Below are 13467 nucleotides of genomic sequence, written 5' to 3'. Positions count from 1 at the left end.
TCTAGACACTTCATTTGTAGTCTATGCTCTTCAAACACTTCTTGTCATGGTTTGTGTTCATACATTTTTGTGGGTGGGTAGTTATTAATATCTGATGAATAGCACCATAAATTTCATCTTTTAATATATCTTATCAGATAATATCATCTAGTAGAATGTTTCTGATAATTAACACTATTGACATTTTGGACCAGATAATTCTTTGTCTTGGGGCCTATGTTCTACATTGTGGAATATTTAGCAGCATCCCTGGTCTCTACCCACTAGATGCCAGTAGCAACTCTTGGTTGAGACCCACTGATCTAGAACAACTGTTTATAAGAAGCATGGATTTTCAAAGGCAGGCTTCCTAAGAGCCTTTTACTGAAACACTGATCTCTTTCTAGACTAGCACTTTCCAGTAGAAATATAATGTGAGCCACATATGTAATTCTAGTAGCTACATTAAAAGAAAGTAAAAGAAGCCCTGGCTGGTGTGACTTAGTGGATTGAGTGCTGGCCTGCAAACCAAAGGGTCACTGGTTTGATTCCCAGTCTAGGACACATGCCCGGGTTGTGGGCCAGGCCCCCAGTAGGGGGACCGCAAGAGGCAACTACACATTGATGTTTCTTTCCTTTTCTTTCTCCCTTTCTGTCTCTAAAAAAAGAAAATAAATAAATAAATAAATAAATAAATACAATCTTTAAAAAATTTAAAAAAGAAGTAAAAGAAAAAACAGGTGAAAGTAATTTAAAAAACATATTTGATTGAACTAATATATCCAAAACACTGTCATTTTAGCATGTAATCAATATAACATAATTAGTAATGAGATAGTTAGCATTTTTTTCTGCCAAGTCATCAAAATGTAGTGTGTATTTTTCTTAGTTTGGAGTAGCCATGTGTCAAGTACTGAATAACCATATGTAGCCAGTGACTAATGTGTTAGGCAGGAATGGGAGGGTAGATCCAAGCTCTCTCAGAGGGCCTGGCCTGGCTCACCCATTGGGTTGTTACCAGATTGCATTTCCATCCCTCAGCAGAGCCATGTACTGCCCTTCTTTACTCAAAGGGGCCCTGTGGGGGTACCCCATCTCAGGATGGGATACTGCATCCTGAGCATCCCATTAGTGGGAGTGTCCTGATGGCTCTGAGTACATCCTGGAGGTCAAGCCTCTCCCCTAAGTATCTAGGGGCCTGTGACATTCTAATGAGATGGATGTGCTGCCTGTGCCTTCACAGGAGTTGGAGGGTCCCTGACACCCACACTGGGTGAGATTCACACTGTTTCCAAGCTCCCCAGGCAGATGTTCCACCCACTTCCAAACCACCTTCACACACTGCTCACAAGGAGGCTCAGCCCTCCGCAAACATTGACCACCTGAAAAGACACATTCTATGTTCTTAAGAGACAGATGTTCTCATCTAAAACACTAGTCCTAGCCAAGAAGTTGCTGTCCAGAAGATGCTGTCTCTAGTTCCGAGGCTTGTCCTGAGTCTCCAGGCCACTCTGTGGAGACACTGGGTATCTGGGGTGCTAGTCCAGTTCTGAAGGATCATCCCTGCAAGACCCTCTGACTCACATATCTCTTGCTATCTCTGGATCTGTCCTCCCCTCTATGCTTCAATTGGTCCCAGAGGTCATCTTGAGGCCACACGGTGTTCTGGGGGAGTGTCTGACCCCAGCTGCCTGAGGAATTGCTTTTCTCAGGCTCTACAGAGCAGCACCCCCAGGCTGCCGAATGAAGACTCTCACTTGGACCTGGCTGACTCGGGAAGCTGGAGTATTGCTTTCCTAGTGAGAGCCATTTTTATTTTGACGGCTGGGACAAATCTTAAAAATCAAGCATTTATTTCTGCCCTGGCTGGCGTAGCTCAGTGGATTGAGCACGGGCTGCGAACCAAAGTGTAGCAGGTTCGATTCCCAGTCAGGGCATATGCCTGGGTTGCAGGCCATGACCCCCAGCAACTGCACATTGATGTTTCTCTCTCTCTCTCTCTTTTTCTCTCCCTTCCCTCTCTAAAAATGAATAAATAAAATATTTTTTAAAAATCAAGCATTTATTTCTCTTTTAGTAAAGGAACAAAGTTTCTCCAAAGTTGTCACCTGGTCACTTTGAGCAACCCAGGGACTCAGCACATCACAGAATACGAGGTGAAGCCTACATACCACTAGGGCACTAAGACAGCCATTGCCCCTTTGCTGTTTCAAGTTGGATTCCCATTGACCCCTGGGTCCTTACTCCCTGTCACCAGGATGTCTCCAGAAGACCTGCCCCATCTGCCCAGCAGTTTGGCAGCCGGAAAGTGTCCACATACATTGCCAAGAGACTCACGCACAGTGTGTCCAGATCCACCACATGAAGTTGAACTTACCCCTCCTGGCTTGCCTGATCTTTGGGCTCAGCGTGTTCCTGCAGCCACCCAGCCAGAGTCACTGAGCCGATCATGCTGTCATCACTTTCCTTTTCTCTTCCTCACCCAGTTGCCCCTCTTGCCCCAGTGGCCACTGGCGTCACCAGTGAGGCTCCCTGGGCTCTATCTCCTGGCTCCGGACCGCTGGCTTGCCTCGGACTACATAAATCTCAATGCATTATTTATTCATTCCAGAATTAATTCTCATTCAAGAGAAACATTGAGAGGTTCAGAACGTCTACTAATCAATCACTGGACCAGGGCGGGGCAGCTTGGCTGCCCGCCCCCTGCCCCCCACCCCGGCTAGGGTGCTCGGGCGCTGTAGGTACGGGACCTGAGTTCAGCAGGAGTGGGGCTCTCCTCTCAAGTCCTCAACGGGGCGTGTGCAAGGGCGGGTCCACTAGGAGAACTGGAAGATCTGTCTTGGCCGCAGGCGGTTCCGGGCTGCGACCCGCCCTCTGCTCTGGGAGTGCTAGTCTGGCAGCGCCAGAGACACCGAGAGGCCGCTGGGAAATCTCAACTGTGAAGGTAAGGCTGGAGGGCGGGGGGGGTGGGGGGTGGCGAGGAGCGGGAGTGGGAGAGTGCTCCTGGCGAGAGGTTGTCGGAGACCCCTGCAGGCCAAGGACCCCTCCTGGGTTTGTCCAATGGGACCTGCAATGCCCTGTTTCCTGCCAGAAGGGCCAGGGAGGCGCTTCAGGATTTCAGAGTTCCAACTGTTTGTTGAAAGAAAGGTGTGTCTTAAGGACAGCACCGCCTTGCAGTGTTCAGATCCTCAGGAGACCGGACCATCCGGGAGATGCCTGTTAGGGATGGTAACTTTCTCTGCTGCCTTAATAAGGTAACTGGAATAAGAATGAGTGTGAAACATTTAGTTCAGGGTCTGCACACACAAGATCTGAAAAACTGTTCACTGAGTAGTGAATCTCTGCTAATTGCAGTGTTTGTTTAATACTAGTATAATTTAAAGAGAGTATACAGTGGGGCTTTTGGGGAGAGGCTCAACCTCAAGGTCCTAAAAATTGCCAAAGAAATGCAATCACAGTAATCACTATCATTTATTAGGTACCTATTATGTGCCCTGCGTAGTGTTTTATATTCAACATCTTACTTAATTCTTAAATTCTCTGAGGCAGGTGCTCTTACCATGGCTTTTCAGATAAAGAAAGTAAGGCACAGAAAAGTTAAATAACTTACCCAAATTCACATAATACTGTCCAAGCAGGTGTCTGAATCCAGGGCTGTGTGTCTTTAGCCCATGTTTTTCCATGACACCAGTCTCACTAAATACCCGAATTCCAACCACCTCATGTAAGCAGTTCCCAGCTTGAGAGCATGTTGGATGGTGAGAAACAGGCTCTGTGCCCCTGAAAATCACCACTGTGCCCTGGTAGGCACCACTCTGGAGTCCAGAGTCTGGACTGGCTCCTGACCTTTGTCCACTGATCCCCAAATTTGATATTGATATGTAATCAACTCTAGCAGCTGGAGGGGAAGGATGCCCACAGGCTGGGGGTCCACAGGGAGCCACTGCAACAGTCCTTGCTAGAGATGACAGGTTCTGGACAATGGAGAGCAGGGGAGGATTGGACAGGTTAAGGACTCACCAGGATGTGGTGGCTCAGATGACCAGGTTGAAGGGAGAGGGCAGAGTCCATGGAGACAAAGCTGTGTTAGTCAGCAGCAAGTCACTTATTCTGGTCCTCAGCCACTCCTCAGAAAGTTTGGATAAGTTTCTTGACATAACATCTGAGGCCTCTCATGGTACTGTCCATTCCTGCCTCTGTGACCTAGCTTGTACTAATGCTATATAGTTATATTCACACAGTGCCCCTGGTCCTATGTGCTTTTGTATGCACAGCCCTGCTCGTGTGTGCCTCTGTGCCTTGGCACATGCACTTCCTATCTATGGAATGCTCCTTTCCACACTGTTTCATCTGTGTGAGCTAGATCATGCTGAGCAATGCCTCTGTGAAACTGTGCTGATTCTGCCACTAAGTGCTTCCCCAGGGCTCTTATCTGTGCCCCTTAAGACTGTCCAACACCCCTTCTTCACTCCCAGACCTAAGCCCAGGCTGGATGCAGACCAGGAGCCCCATGAGAAATATTGATTTGTTGGGCAGACCCAATGTAACAGGGTGCAATCAAGAGGGGGACCCCAAATAGGGATTTGGAATGGGGTTCAGAACTCAAGGTGTTCAGGAAATATTAGGATGTCCTCACCCCACCCCCAGGTGTGGGTTGGGGGAAGGGACAAATGGAGCAGGGCCATTGAGAGCTGTTTTGCATTAGCAACAGCTTTGCAGCTAACTTCTGGCATGGTCATTTAACATATCTATAACCTTTAACTGGTTGCACAGGTATGTTGAATAGCTGTGGCCAAGCTCTGAGCCAGGGGAATGGAAGTAACTACCCCACCAAGGTATAACTGGGGGGCAGGTCCCCCAAGTTACAGTGCCTGCGTGGGAGCTTGGAGATGATTGGCTCCATGACATGGGGCCACACCTGCCCAGACTCATGATGGCAGTCCAGTAAACCTGGAAGGATATGAGTTCTGGCATGTGTGGCCGATTGTAGGAGGAATTGGAAATGGGGCTGCAGAGGAAGATTGGTGCGGGGATTTAAACCCAGACACGGCAGCCATTGAGAGGGAGAACCATGCAGCTTTGGCAGAGTGGGGACTCCCGTGGCCCTGGGGGAGAGAGAACCACGTGGCTGGGGCAGTGGAGAGAGGACCATGCGCCTTTGCCAGAGTAGAACCCCCGCAGCATTAGTAGGGGGAACCACCACCCGGCTTTAGCAGAGATCCCAGCAACACAGCTGACGGTGCCAGGAACTGAGGGAGGCCTACCAGCCCAGACAGATTACTGAGGAGAACCGGGGGCTGCCTGAGCCACGGACTTCTATTTCCTTTCCTGAGATACAGTACCCCAGACTGGGCAAAGAGGGAAGGAAGGACTGTGTATGTTTGTGGGTGTTTTAAGAAACTTTAGGATTTTGATGAAGACATTAGGTCACTACTTTAAGTTTGTATAGCATTAAATAAACATTTCTTTTCCTTTTCACAAATCTCTGGCATTGAGAGACATCTTTCCTATAGGTGACAGACATAACGGACCTGGGGGGGTTCCTTTCAAGTAATAGTATATCATCCTAGGCACCCCCTCTTTGTTCAGTAACACCAACACACTCCACTGAATGACAGAATTGCACTCCTTTTCATTTTAGGACAGTTTGAGGCTAGGTCAGGCTGGGACAGAGGCCACATAGGAGTGGGAAGGACTCCTAGAGCTGGAAAATCTCACAAAGACATTAGGGTCACAGGGTGAGGTCCTGTGGCCAGTGACAAGGTCTTGAGAAATCATGTAGCCCGTGAATAATGCAGCCTGGACCACTTTCTCCAAGCCAAAGGCAGGAAAATGCCCTGAAGACTTAGTTTGGGTCCTCTCACACTTGTTGTGGTTAAGAAATCATCCCAAGTGCATTTTCTGTGCAGCTGTTTACCCCGATGACATTAAATCACTTTGTCTGCTTTTCCCAGGATTAGCATTGGAATTGGACAAAGCTACAGAGGCTCTGGGCTTAAACCCAGAAGTAAAGCTGGGAAAAGGTCAGGAGCCAGTCCAGACTCTGGACTCCAGAGTGGTGGGGGACATGGAGCTGGACAAAGAAGCTCTTTCCTTCTCTCTGCCCTCAGATCAGGTTCCAGTACTTCTCTGTGTAAAGAGATCCATGGGTCCACCTGGAAGGGACATTAGAGCCCCCTCCTTCCTGAATTTACAAACCCTACTCCACAGGGCTCTGAGAGCCCTTCATGTCCTCTGAGGCTGCTGGGAGGGAGGGAGGGTGGAGTGAGACAAGAGCAGAGCTAGGGGATCTGTTAAACACATGGCCTACTGCATAAACATTTGTTTAAAGGAATTGTCCCACTCCCTTTACTTGCAGGAAGCTGAGATCAAGGAGGGGCCTTACTTACAGAGAGAGGGCCCCCTTTCCAACTGTTCTGTGCCTGTGGCACAGTACTGCCCCTCCCCAGCAGTGGTTCTGGGTTCCTCACTGTTTCTTGCCTTGTATGATTTCATCAACTTCTAAGGGCTGCTCTGGGCCAGGCACCATGAGGCACTGAAGAGTGAGTGGAGAGAATTAGTGGGTAGAACTCTCCGGAAGGCATCTGCTGAAATTCACCTCTTGGTAGGATGGTCACCCACCTATATGAGTTGGTCCAGAGCCAGGATGACTTTACACTGGTAGATAGATGAAAAAGAGATTCTATGGAAAGTAACCTCATAGGGTGATCTGATCATAAGTTCCTAACTGGGCAGGTCAAAGTAGGTAGTCAGGACCCAGGCATATCGCTTCTTTAGTAAAAAGTTTTTCTTTGCCTTAAGCAAGCCCTGCCCATTGTTTGTGTGCATCTGGGTTAACACACCTTGCAAATAAACTGTAACTATCCTTGATAGAACCCATAATCTTGTTAACTATCCTGTAATCTGATCCTCACTTGGCTTTCTCTCACCTTCTTGTAAACTTCCTTACTTCCCTTGTTAATTCCAAATAGATAAAAGAAGCTACCAACTGTCATTTTTTGGAGGCATTTATTTCAGTCTTTTGAGATCTTCCTTCCACATGTATTCTGTTTGTCTCAAATAAAATTTTTATAAACATTCTCTATAGGTTTGAACATTCTTACATCAATAGTGGTTCTCCACCCTGGCCCACACTGGGGAGCTTTGAAAACTCTCACCCCAGCAGCTCCAGTGTAACCAGTCTGGCCTGAATGGTGGTCACTGGGAGTTGTTAAAGCTGCTTTGGTGATCCAGTGTGCAGCCAAGGCTGAGAGCCATCACTTTAGAAGACAGCTGCATGTCCTTGAGCCTGGGGCCACCAAAGGCCATCTTTGCTTATTGTCACCTCCAGAGAGGTTTCTTCTCAGGGAAGCACACATTAGGCCACTTCCCCAGTTAAAAAGGGGCAAAGGGCAGTTATCCCAAGACTACAGGAGTCAGCTCCATTCCATGTAGAGCTACTGGTATTGTTGTATAGTCTATGCACTGCACACAGGTGACCAGTAGAGGGGGGAGTGGGCCTGGGTTTGGACTCTGCTGGCTTGCCATCTGGTCTAGCATGGTAAAGGGGATTTGCTGCCAGAAGGGCAAACTTTTCTTTAATTTTTACCCAGGTGCCATAGAGATAGCAGAGCTCTGCTTTCTTGTTCCAGAAGCTGCAGAGAGGATGGAGTGAGCTCTCTTGGGAGGCAGGGGAAAACATTGTTACCTTGACCCAGTGGTCACAAGCACCAGTGTCCCTTGACTTCTTGGAGTGCTGTCTGTCTCTATGTCCAGATATGTCATGTGTGTCCATCCAGCGGTACGCTGGACCAGCTGGCTGACACCAATAGCTGTGAGGGCTCATTATTAAATTCTCAGGTATTTTGCAGTCAGTTGTTTGATACAGATATCATTAGAAATTTAATTATATAAACTTATAATTAGATAAGTTATATTAAAAAAAAAGGTAATATATACTCAACACATATTACTTCCTAATTATTTGATTTTTCTGTTGTCTACCTTCTTAGATTATTCATATCTATCTATCTATATAGTGAGAATACTATTTATAAGAGCTGATTTTGAGTGTCATCTTGACTGAGCCATGGGGTGCCCAGACATTAAGTCAAGCATCATTCTGGATATATCTGGATGAAATGAACATTTGAATCAGTAAAATGAATAAAGAAAATTGCCCAACCTGATGTGGGTGGGCCTCACCTAGTCAGTTGAGGGCCTGAAACAAACAAAAAGGCTGAGCCTTCCCTGAGTAGAAGTGTCTGACTGCCTTGAGCTAGGACATAGTTTTTCTATTGCTTTTGGACTTGAATTGAATATTGGCTCATCTTGAGTTTTGAGTCTCCTGGCCTTTGGACTATAACTACATCATCATGGGTCTCTAGCTTATTGACTGCAGATCTTGGGACTTCTTAGCCTCAAGGATCATATGAGCCAATTTTATATATATATATATATATATATATATATATATATATATATATATATATATATATATATATATATATATATATATATATATGTATGTATGTATGTATGTATATATATATACATACATATATGTTATACATACATATATATATATATATATATATATATGTATGTATATATGTATGTATATATATATACCCCCTCTGCCTTGGTAAAAAGTAAAGAAAGGCTCATCCTTCTGGCAGCAGATCTCTCTCTCTCTCTCTCTCTCTCTCTCTCCCCCTCCATCTCTATTTTCATCTCTCTCCTATTGGTTCTGTTTCTCTGAAGAACCCTAATACAAGTACACACTAAGCTGCTACTAGACATCTCTTCCCAACTTCATGTTAGTGGTTTGAAATTTTGATGGTGATGGGAGTATATACAGCAAGAAAATCAGCTAATGCTATCAATCAGAACTTTTTTTTTCTTCTGGAGAGCTGGTTAGACATTTGAGCACATTCACTCTGTGTGCCTTGGTCACTGAAGACTCCCCACTGTGGGCAGAGAGTGCTAGCCATCCACCCAAATCTGTCTTCCCCTTCATCCTGGGCATACACAGCTGCATGACATTCTCCTAACTTTTTGCAGTCTGCTGGGACTGTGTCCTGGCCATTGTTTATGAGCAGATGTGACATGGCACTTCCCGGCCTGGCCTGCAGGTCTCCTCCCCTCAACACTACTTCAGAGTATCATCTCTTTCTGGTGGACTAGAATGGGACTATCTTGGAAGTCCCATGGAGAAGATGGCAGAAGCCCCATAGTCTGGCCCCTGAATGACCTAGTGGAGCCAAGTCCCCATTGTCAACTTGGAAACATCTCAGATGGTTTTAAGAGGGAGAACCATTATATAGTTAGTCCTCTTTGTTACCACAACTGACCCTAGCACCTGATAAACACTCTGCCTGCCCTTCTTCACCCAGCAGACTTTGATGCATCCTTCTGGCGCTATTTCAGCATTACCTCCTTGCTCAGTGCTCCATGGTTAAGGTTTGGTACCTTTAAAAAAAAGAGAGAGATTTTATTTATTTATTTTTAGAGAGGGGAAAGAAGGGAGAAAGAGAGGGAGAGAAACATCAAAGTCTGGTCACCTCTTGAGTGTCCCCTACTGGGGACCTGGCCTGCAACCCAGGCATGTGCCTGCAACCCAGGGAATTGAACCAGTGACCCTTTGGTTTGTAGGCTGGCACTCAATCTACTGAGCCACACCAGCCAGGGCAGAGTTTGGCACCTTTAATATCTCCCTATCACCCATACTCAAGACCATAAAGCTTTCTAAAAGGTCTTTTGCCTGACCTGATTAGGACTTTACCCGTAATTTAAATATATAAAATTTAAAGTACCCATATTATTATCCATAATTTAAAAATGAACCCATAATTTAATTATAAACCATAATTTAAATATAAACTATAAGCAAAATAGTATGCTAAATTTAAAATATCTTTTTGAGAATTTTTCATTGTAAAACTGTGTGGGATTCATCCAAGGTGAACTTTTCTGCTGCTTTCTGTGGACTTACTTTGCTGGTGCTCTAAGCATAGCCTTGGCTTCGCCCTCAGGCCCTTGGAAGCTGCAAGCTGCTGTGTTTCAGAGGGCAGGACCACTCTCCTGGCCTCAGTCATGTTGCCTTAGAGTTAAAGTCTGTCTTTGTCCTTTGTCCCAATGCCTCCTCCAGATGCTTAGCTTAGCTTTTAATTTTAGCTTTGCCCACGCATTACATTTGTGGTCCACTCTCCCATATTTAGCCCAGGCTTCCAAAAGGAGTCTGGAACCTTAGACTCCTACTTTTTTGGTCTTTGGTGTCCTGTGATCTTGAGCAGAGTGTCAGAAGGACAAAGAAACACCAGGCCAGAGCAAGAGGGTTCAGACCACATTGCACAGGCTTTGCTTGGAAAGGCCCTGAATCATGACCTGTAGCCCCAGACATATTTTCTAGAATTCTTCTTACAGCCCTCATCTGGGAGAAGGTGGCTTTGGGGTACTGAGTTGGTATCAATACCATAACCTTTTGTCCCAAACTCTATCTTAGCACTTGTCACACATCACATTTAACTTTACAATAGCTAGTATCCAGGCATCTGAAGAGGACATGCTTACTGTGTGTTGAATGGATGACTGAGTGGTGCACCAGCTGAGTTCTCTGGTGGCAGATGCTGAGATGAAAGCTTTATTAGGGATTAACACCTGTTCAGGAAAGGGCTGGAAGCTGGGGTGGGGTGGGAGGGGAGTGTGTGAGTTTGTACCAATGTGGTGGTGTCTCTGCCATTTTGCCTAGAAGCTTCAAAGCAGATGGCCCAGAAGAGGGGTCTGGCTTTGGTAGAGATGGTTAGACCCAGGTACAGTGATTGGCTGGGACCCCTTTAGAGGAGCATGGCCTTGGTTACTACTGCTTTGCATAGCTGGGAACCACCCAAGTAGAGCATGAAGTAGGTTTGAAAGGTGAGGCTAACCATAAAAAGGATAACAACTGGTGGCTGGTCCCATTCCTTGCAGCAGGGAAGTGAGTTCTTCCTTGAAGGGAACCCTGAGCCGCTCAGCTGTGTACCACACAGGGATTCTATGGAGTCTGCAGGCCTTGTTTTTAAGCATCTGTAAATGTTGCTCAATGTGGACAACTGTCTGGGCTCTAGATTCAACTGGAAAGTGTTCAGATAAAGATTTTACTCTGCTACAAAGTCTCACTGTGGGTGTTCTCCTTTCTCAGAAAGGGAAAGCTTTTGTTAGAGCAGGGGTGTCAAACTCATTTTTACCAGGGGCCACATCATCCTTGTGGTTGCCTTCAAAGGGCCAAATGTAATTTAGGACTGTATAAATGTAACTACTCCTTAACAGTTAAGTGAGAGTTTGGCACCGCTTCTGGGTAGAAATAAGGTGCCAGGCCGGATAAAACAAGGTGGAGGGCTGGATTTGGCCCGCAGGCCTTGTGTTTGGCACCTGTGTTTGGAGTATGTGAAACCAGCAATGGGCCTAGCCCTGCCATGAGGGTGTGGTATTTACTCAGGAAACTGTGAGAGGTGGCAGGAAGAATTCCAGCCCATGATGCCTGACACCCTGAGCCAGGCAGGGTCCCCTGCTGAGTTCCTGCTTCTGACAGAGGCTGAGTTCCTCCTTCTCCGAGGCTGAGAGGACAGAGGGAAATATGACCTCACTAGTGGGTTTCTGGGTCCTGGGAACATGAGATACTTAGGTTCCAACAAGCTGTCTGTCACCTTTCCCCTGAAGCAGGGGTGGGGGAACCCAAGTTACAGCTGCTATTGACCAGCCCAGGCTCAAATGGAAAACCCTGATCTCACATGGGTCCAACAAAGAAACAGGTCTGAAATGATCTCCCTTCTCTAAGAGTCAGATTTTAGAAAATGATGAATCACTACTTTGGTTAGTTTTGCATTATTGAAAAAACAAATCTTGTCCCTTGTGAAAACACCTGCTTGTTGTGGAAAAGCAGGGACTGGAACAGATGGAAAGAATGGAAATTTCCCAAGCATCTTCTCCTTCAAACACATCTCTCAACAAGGTCAAGATTCCTCCTATGCTCCCCTCCTCTGGGCAGACCAGCTGTCTGTGGGCATGTGGCTTCCATCTGCTTTTCCAGCCCTTTTCCCTCCTCTGCATCTTTAATCCCTCCCTCTCTCACCAGTTCTGTTCTCCAAGTTGACTAACACATACATGTCTTCCCTACACTCAAAATGACACCTTCCCTTCACCTCATTTGTGCAGTGAAACAGAACTTGTTTGAGGCAGTACAACATCCAGCTCCTTCCTGTTTTTGGAGCAATCCCCCACCATCTCACTCTTTGGAAGTCATGAGGAACAGATCTGCTCTGTCCCTGCACGTGCCCCTGCCTGGTTTTGATCTAATCTTGAGTGTGTCATGAAAAGTTTTAGAGATGGTTTGAATGGACTACTCAGAACTATGTCCCACATGATGACTGTGCCTTCCAGTATGGAGGAGATGTCCTGACCATGCATATCTGATAAGATAATCCTTATGAATCTTGCTTTTTAGGCCCTCTGTAACTACCATCATTCTTGTCCATTTTCAAACCTTGGTTCTCCAGCTCCCAAAGGATTTTGTAAATATCTGATAAATTTCCAGTAACTTCCCCTTTCTGGCTTTAGCTTATTTGGGTTGCCTTTCTGTGACCTCAAAACACAGAATTCTAACACCCATGTCATGCCCCTCAGCCCATGTTTTCAGATTCCTGTTCTCTCTCACTTCCTAGTCTTTCTAACTCAACACTTGTCCATTTTCTCACAGATGGCATTTCCTTCCTTATTTCCCCAATTATGCCATTAAGCTAATCATTCTATGTCTCAGAGTGGAAATCACAGGCGATCCTTCCAGACCATGACTCTACCCTGTCATTGTATTTCCTGGGTGAGGCTCTTGTTTCTTGTTAATCATAGCCAACAGTAATCTTAGCCCACTCAGAAGGGACTGCTGGATGAGGCCCTCCTGCTCTGGCAAACACTTCTTTCTCTCTAACCTTTATTTTCAAGCTCATCTATTTCATAGTTCAGGAGCCTAGGTGTCCCCTTTGCCCTACATGGGTATGTGGTACACACGTACTGCCTTACTTTAGACTGTAGTGGGAGGACACATTCGAAGTACTGGCAAAATTATCCTTTTAAAATGAAGGGGCAATTAACACATTTTCATATAAACAAAAATTGAGACAAATAATTGCTAGCAGACCTTCCCTATAAGAAATGTTAAAGGGAATCCTTCAGGCTGAAATGAAAGGACACTAGATAGTAACCCAAATACATATAAAGAGATGAAGAATACTAGCAAAAATAATGATATATAAATATTTAAGACATTATTAATGTATTTTTCTTCATAACTTCTCTTTTTCTTACCTGATTTAAAAAGTAATTGCATATGTTGATGAGCACACAATGTACAAAGATGTAATGTGTGATGCCAGTGTAAGTGGGAGAGTGGATAATGGAGATACACAAGAAAAAATTTTATATACTATTGATATTAAGTTGGTATTAATACAGACTAAATTGATATAAATTAAGATG

At 45.6% G+C, this 13467-nt stretch overlaps 1 protein-coding gene across 1 annotated transcript in view; it reads right to left on the bottom strand.

Moving 5' to 3' along the window:
* ARHGAP22 (Rho GTPase activating protein 22) overlaps positions 1 to 2682 on the bottom strand; it is a 162831-nt gene extending 160149 nt beyond the window's left edge. Inside the window, exon 1 of the mRNA XM_045842031.1 lies at positions 2357 to 2682. The gene's annotated coding sequence lies outside the window, so the exon portion shown is untranslated. The remainder of the gene's footprint in view (positions 1 to 2356) is intronic.
* Positions 2683 to 13467: the final 10785 nt, after the last annotated feature.

Source organism: Phyllostomus hastatus, unplaced genomic scaffold (assembly GCF_019186645.2).
Source record: "Phyllostomus hastatus isolate PE091 unplaced genomic scaffold, TTU_PhHast_1.1 phas_contig_38, whole genome shotgun sequence".
NCBI lineage: Eukaryota > Metazoa > Chordata > Mammalia > Chiroptera > Phyllostomidae > Phyllostomus > Phyllostomus hastatus.
The sequence above is the reverse complement of the archived record's forward strand: the minus strand, read 5'-3'. Positions and strand labels throughout refer to the sequence as shown.